The 7,142-nt window shown below is 56.7% G+C and overlaps 1 protein-coding gene across 10 annotated transcripts in view; it reads left to right on the top strand.

The window, feature by feature from the left end:
- Window positions 1–3,964: 3,964 nt before the first annotated feature.
- PPIP5K1 (diphosphoinositol pentakisphosphate kinase 1) overlaps window positions 3,965–7,142 on the top strand; it is a 30,200-nt gene continuing 27,022 nt past the window's right edge. For all 10 annotated transcript variants that reach the window (XM_029070824.1, XM_029070823.1, XM_029070821.1 and 7 more), the window contains exon 1: window positions 3,965–3,993. The gene's annotated coding sequence lies outside the window, so the exon portion shown is untranslated. The remainder of the gene's footprint in view (window positions 3,994–7,142) is intronic.

Here is a 7,142-nt window from a genome sequence, read left to right as displayed (position 1 = left end):
CCCAAATGCATGCTCTATCCACTAGGCCACCCTTTCACGAGGTCACAAAGCAAGCAAGTAGCAGAACCTGGATTATAACCCAGGTGCCCTGACTCTCAGGCCCTCCCTTCCACCCGGCCACGCTGCTTAAGTCACATTACTGAGACTTCTCTCGTCAGTCTGCTAATCCCCTCTGCAGCTTCCCCGGATCCAGACTGGGGGGCCCCTGGTTCATTCCCAGGCTCCTTGCTTCCTGGGGGAGAGCAGAAGTTTCTCAGGATTAGGGGAGGGGACGGGTGGAGGGAATAAATTTTATAGACTGGTCAGGACTGAAGACACTGACTCAGGACCCTCATGGAAGCTTGGTCTACCTAAGGGCCAAACCCAGAGCCTGACCCCGGGTCAGTCCTGTGTCAGCTTCGCACTTCGATGTTCACCTTTTATTCACCCCTCCCTCAGCCTCACCGCACTTACTTACATATCTGTAATTTATCTATTCATATTAACGTCCGTATCCACCTCTAGACCGTAAGCTCGATTGCGAACAGGGAACGTGGCTATCGACTCTGTTATATTATACTGTTGTGGGCAGGGAATGTGTCTGTTTGTTATACTGTACTCTCCCAAGCACTTAGTACAGTGCCCTGCACATAGTAAGCTCTCAGCAAATACCAATGATTGATTGATTTCCCGGGCCCCGAGGTCTCCGATCAGCATTGGTATAAGGAAGCGCTGTAGAACAGAGGAGTCCTTTATTTCTGGGAGACACTAGCCAACTTTTTTTGTGGTATTTGTTAAGAACTTACTACGTGACAGGGACTACACAAAGCACTGGGGCAGATTCTAGAAAAGCAGGATGGTATAATGGATAGAGTACGGGACTGGGAGTCAGAAGGTCACGGGTTCTAATACCAGCTCAGCCACTTGTCTGCTGTGTGATCTCGGGCAAGTCGCTTCACTTCTCTGTGCCTCGGTTACCATTATTAATATTAGCTAATCAGGTTGGACACAGTCCATGACCCACACGGGACTCATGGTCTTACGTCTGAGGGAATGGAGGCGCAGAGAAGTGAAGTGACTTGCCCAAGGTCACACAGCCGGCAAGTGGTGGATCTGAATTAGAACCCAAGTCCTCTGACTCCACGTGTGTCCTCTACCCCCTAGGCCACGCTGCTTCTCAGAAGGAAGAGATCCTTTTGAAAGAAGAGATGCGTGGCTCAGTGGAAAGAGCCTGGGCTTCGGAGTCAGAGGTCATGAGTTCGACTCCCGGCTCTGCCACTTGTCAGCTCTGTGACTGTGGGCAAGTCACTACACTTCTCTGTGCCTCAGTGACCTCATCTGTAAAATGGGGATTAACTGTGAGCCTCATGTGGGACAACCTGATTACCCTGTATCTCCCCCAGCGCTTAGAACAGTGCTCTGCACATAGTAAGCGCTTAACAAATACCAACATTATTATTATTATTAGATCCTGAAACGGGAGCCTGGGAGTGCCAGGGAAGCGAAGAACAGGTCATGGTCACATCCTTTGCTCTTAATAATAATAATTATGTTATTTGTTAAGTGCTTAACTATGTGCCAGGCACTGTACTAAGCGCTGGGGTGGATACAAGCAGATCGGGATGGACACAGTCCCTGTCCCGCGTGAGGCTCGCAGTCTCAACCCCCATTTTCCAGCTGAGGTAACTGAGACCCAGAGAAGTTAAGTGGCCGGCCCAAAGTCACCCAGCTGACAAGTGGCGGAGCCGGGATTAGACCCCGCGACCTCTGACTCCCAAGCCCGAGCTCTTTCCCCTGAGCCACGCTGCTTCTCTTCTCCTCCATCTCCTCACCCCACAGCACTTATTTTATATGTTTGTAATTTTATTTATTTATACTGAAGCCTGTTTGCTTGTAACGACGTCTTGATGCCTGTATTTCTGTCTCTAGACTCTAGTGAGGTCATTGTGGGGAGGGACTGTCTCTCTTTACTGCTGCCCTGTACTTTCCCGAGGGCTTAGTACAGGGCTCCTTACACAGGAATCAATCAGTTGGCACATTGGTTCAATCAATAGAAGCAGCGTGGCTCAGTGGAAAGAACCCGGCCTTGGGAGTCAAAGGTCATGGGTTTGAATCCCAGCTCTACCACTTGTCAGCTGGGTGACTGTGGGCAAGTTACTTCACTTCTCTGTGCCTCAGTTCCCTCATCTGTAAAATGGGGATGAAGACTGTGAGACTCACGTGGGACAACCTGATGACCCTGAATCTACCGCAGTGCTTAGAACAGTGCTCTGCACATAGTAAGCGCTTAACATTATTATTATTATTAATATGACCGAATGAGCGAATAATAATGATGGCATCTGTTAAGCACTTACTATGTGCAAAGCGCTGGGGAGAAGACAAGGTGATCAGGTTGTCCCACGTGGGCTCACAGTCTTCATCCCCATTTTACAGATGGGGTAACCGAGGCCCAGAGAAGTGAAGCGACTTGCCCAAAGTCACCCAGCTGGCAAGCGGCTGAGCCGGGATTTATTGCTCTTAAGTTGTCTTATTTTTGTCCTTCTGTCTTCCCCGACTGGACCGTGAGCCCGTCAGTGGGCAGGGATTGTCTCTATCCGGTGCCCAACTGTAGACTCCAAGCGCTCAATCCGGTGCTGTAGTAAGCGCTCAATAAATACTATTGAATGAATGAATGAATTCAAACCGATGACCTCTGCCTCCCAAGCCCCCGCCTCTTCTCTAGGGGAAGCAGCGTGGCTCAGTGGAAAGATCCCGGGCTTGGGAGTCAGAGGTCATGGGTTTGAATCCCGGCTCCACCACTCGTCAGCTGTGCGACTGTGGGCAAGTCACTTCACTTCTCTGTGCCTCAGTCCCCTCATCTGTAAAATGGGGATGAAGATGGTGAGCCTCACGTGGGACAACCTGATGACCCTGTATCTACCCCAGCGCTTAGACCAGTGCTCGGCACATAGTAAGCGCCTGTAAGCCTGTCAGAGGGCAGGTACCGTCTCCATCTGTTACCGACTTGTCCATTCCAAGCGCTTAGTACAGTGCACTGCACAGAGGAAGCACTCAATAAATACTCTTGTATTGTATTTATTGTATTTATTGAATGAAAAAATACCAACGTTATTATTAGGGTAGGGGCTGTCTCTCTTACCGATTTGTCCATTCCAAGCGCTTAGTACAGTGCTCTGCACCTAGGCAGCGCTCAATAAATACTCTTGTATTGTATCGTATTTATTGAATGAAAAAATACCAACGTTATTATTAGGGTAGGGGCTGTCTCTCTTACCGATTTGTCCATTCCAAGCGCTTAGTACAGTGCTCTGCACCTAGGCAGCGCTCAATAAATACTCTTGTATTGTATCGTATTTATTGAATGAACAAATACCAACATTATTATTAGGGTAGGGACTGTCTCTATATGTTACCGATTTGTCCATTCCAAGCGCTTAGTACAGTGCTCTGCACCTAGGCAGCGCTCAATAAATACTCTTGTATTGTATCGTATTTATTGAATGAACAAATACCACCATTATTATTAGGGTAGGGACCGCCTCTCTCTGTTACCGATTTGTCCATTCCAAGCGCTTAGTACAGTGCTCTGCACCTAGGCAGCGCTCAATAAATACTCTTGTATCGTATTTATTGAATGAACAAATACCACCATTATTATTAGGGTAGGGACCGTCTCTCTCTGTTACCGATTTGTCCATTCCAAGCGCTTAGTACAGTGCTCTGCACCTAGGAAGCGCTCAATAAATACTATCGAATGATTAGCCCTCCTGCCCTTCCCTCCGCCGGACGGGCGAGGGCCGAGCGCGGCGGGCTGCGGTGCTCGCAGGCCGCCAGCAGGGGCCGCCAGCGGGGGCCGCCGCGGCGGGCCGGCGTCTGATTGGGCGTGGGCGAGCGTCCAGGCGGGCTGTGATTGGTGGGCTGTCAGGTGCCGTCTCCGTGGGAAGCGGCTGCGCCGGGCCGAGCCGAGCCGAGCCGGGCCGAAGGAGGAGAAGGAGGAGGAGGAGGAGGGAGGTGAGCGGGCCCGGGCCGGAGGGCAGTGTCCGGGCTCGGGGGCCGGGACCGCCTCCCGCTCAGCCGCCCGGGAGGGGCCCCCCCCAGGCTCGGCCCCCCGGGGGTCGTCGTGGGGCCAGCGGGGCCATGCCCGGGGGCCGGCCAGTCCTGGGGGCGGGGGGGGGGGGGGGAAAGGCGGGATCGGCCCCTGGAGGGGGGCCGGGAGGCGCCCCAAAGGACCCTCCGGGCCCAGGGGGACACCACGGGGTCAGCGCCCCGGTGGTCGATGTGGGCCCAGCGGGGCCATGCCCGGGGGCCGGCCAGTCCTCGGGACGGGAGGGGGGGAAAGGTGGGAACGGCCCCTGGCGGGGGGCGAGCGGGCCGGGGGCGCCCAGGGCCCCAGAGGACGGTCAGCGCCCCCGTGGTCGTGGTGGGCCGGCGGGGCCAGGCCCGGGGGCTGCTCGGTCCTCGGGGCGGGACGGGGGGAAAGGTGGGATCGGCGCCTGGAGTGGGGCGAGCTGGGCCCGGGGGGGCCCAGGGGGACACGACGGGGTCAGCGCCCCGGTGGTCGTCGTGGGGCCAGCGGGGCGATGCCCGGGGGCTGCTCGGTCCTCGGGGCGGGAGGGGGGGAAAGGTGGGATCGGCCCCTGGAGGGGGACGAGCTGGGCCCGGGGGGGTGGCCCAGAGGACGGTCCGGGCCCAGGGGTCACCACGGGGTCAGCGCCCCGGTGGCCGTCGTGGGCCCGCAGGGCAATGCCCAGGGGCTGCTCAGTTCCCGGGCGGGGAACGCGAGGTCAGCAAAGCCGGGGCGGGCGTCAGGGGCCATCGCCCAAAAGATGGACGGGACCCCCTGGGTCGGCGCCGGGGTGGCCAGGGGTCGGGGACCAGAAGATGGTCGGTTCCCGGAGGGACGCGACGTGATCAGCGGCGGGGCAGGTGCCCGGGTTCCAAGGGGCCGAGGGGGCGACGCCGAGGGGCTGGGCAGGTCCCCGGGGGACATGAGATCAGCGCCGGGGCGGGCTTGGGATTGAGCGGCCATTGGGAGGGCAAGGGATCAGTGGCGAGGGGCTGGTCAGTCCGGGGGGACGCGACGAGACGAGGGCCGGGACCCGTGTGGGGGCAATAGCGAGGGACTGGTCGGTTTCTGGGGTGGGGGACACGTGGTGGTCAACGCCGTGGGGCGGGAAGGTGGGGAAGGCCTATTGTTTGGGGAACACGTTGCCTGTAGTCGTGGCAACCTGAGCCAGCACAGGCCTGCCCGTGGGCACCGGCCCGCTCTCTGTATTTAGTATTTATCCGGGCCGATCCGGCCCCCCCATCCGGGGGCAGCGGCCACCGGGCCTCCCCCGGGGCCCGCCCCCTGGAGAGCCGGGATCCAACCCCGGCCTAGGGGCCTCAGGGAGGAATCGGGTCCGCGTCTCCCGAAAGAATAAGAATTAGGGTGTTTGTTAAGTGCTTACCACGTGCCAACCGCTGTTCTAAGCGCTGGGGTAGATACAAGGTAATCGGGTTGTCCCACGTGGAGCTTACGGTCTTAATCCCCATTTTACAGATGAGGGAACTGAGGCACAGAGAAATTAAGTGGATTGCCCAAGGTCACGCAGCAGAAAGGTGGCGGAGCGGGGATTAGAACCCAGGTCCTCTGACTCCCCGTGCTTTTTCCATTAAGCCACGCCATTTCTCTAGATGCGCCCTGGAACCTCTCCCGGCCACCCCCACTGCACCCAGTTGGGTTTTGGCGGTCGGGGCCCGAGGTTGGGGTCGGGGCTGGGGTCAGGGCGCAGACCAGGTTTGGGGGGCCGAACTAGCTGAGGACCGCGGCTCCGGAGCAAGGCGGCTGGGGCAGGGGCCCCGGGGTGAGCCCCGACTCGTTCTTTCCTTCATTCACTTGTATTTATTGAGTGCTTACTGTGTGCAGAGCCTGTACTAAGCACTGAGAATTAGACACGCTTTCCCGTTCCTCCAGGGTTTTACAATCAACGAGTTTACGTGGAGAGAAGGGATTGGGATCGGACACGCCAGAGTGATGAAACATTAAAGCACAGCACAGATAGATGCACAAAACAGGCTCAAAGTCTCTGCAGGGACAGATGAGTCCAAGAGCCAGCGGGAAGATGGGGCCGGAGGTGGGGACCCTCGGCGGCGGGAAGGAAGCCGTTTACCGTGGTGCTTTTCTCGGCGGGGATGGAGGCGGTATTGCCCAGTGAAGCGCCTGAGTTTGTTGTGGTGGCTTACTGGAGCCCCAGTGGTAGGGAAAGAGAAATGTGGTTCCGTGCTGCCCACAAAGAGCCCACAACCTTGTGGGTGGCAGAGGGGGACCGGAAGGGCAGACGCGGGAGGGTGCCCAGCGGTTCAAGTGAAAGTCGCGGCCGTGGTTGGCCGAAGGAAATCTGGACGAAGGAAGGGGATCCCTGAGGGCTTGGGAACCTGGCCTGGGAGGTCAGGGACCGGGGGGTCTGGATGGGAATGGGCTTGTTGTGGACAGGAAAAGAATCACCGCTTAATTGTCATGTTGTACTTCCCCAAGTCTTAGTACAGTGCTCTGCACACAGTAAGCACTCAGTAAATATGATTGATTGAATTGAATGAATGAGGGAGTGGGAATTGCTGGAATTCAGAGCAATCGGTGGCCTGAGGGACTCTTCTAGGCATCCCACACACACATACACCCCTCCCAGCACACCCCATATCCCCATCCCACTCCCCGCCCTTCCCGCCCCACTGTCCGTTCACATTCTCCCATCCCACCCCCTGTGTAACAGCCATGTTCTGGGAGGGCCAGGGCAGTGGACGGTGCCTTGTGGGTCAAGGAGGGTCCGGGATCTCTCTGTTCCGGTCTGATGCTCTACCAGTGAAAATAACTGGATCCACGTGGGACAGGGACTGTGTCCAACCCGATTTGTTTGTATCTCCCCCAGAGCTTGGTACAGTGCCTGGCACATAGTAAGCGCTTAATAAATACCATTAAAAAAATATCGGGCCCTGAAGTCATCCTCATTCCCCAAATTTACCTCCCTCCTTAATGGCAGAAGACCCGTCGTGCCTCTCTCCCTTACCCCCTTGTTACAATTCTAGCTCCTCGGAGCCAGAACTGTTGCTCTTTCCTTTTGTCACCGAAAGGGTTAGCCCTCCCAACGTCATCCACGTCCCCCACCAATGCTTAAGCTACC

Source organism: Ornithorhynchus anatinus, chromosome 8 (assembly GCF_004115215.2).
Source record: "Ornithorhynchus anatinus isolate Pmale09 chromosome 8, mOrnAna1.pri.v4, whole genome shotgun sequence".
NCBI lineage: Eukaryota > Metazoa > Chordata > Mammalia > Monotremata > Ornithorhynchidae > Ornithorhynchus > Ornithorhynchus anatinus.
This window is presented reverse-complemented; position numbering and strand designations above follow the sequence as displayed.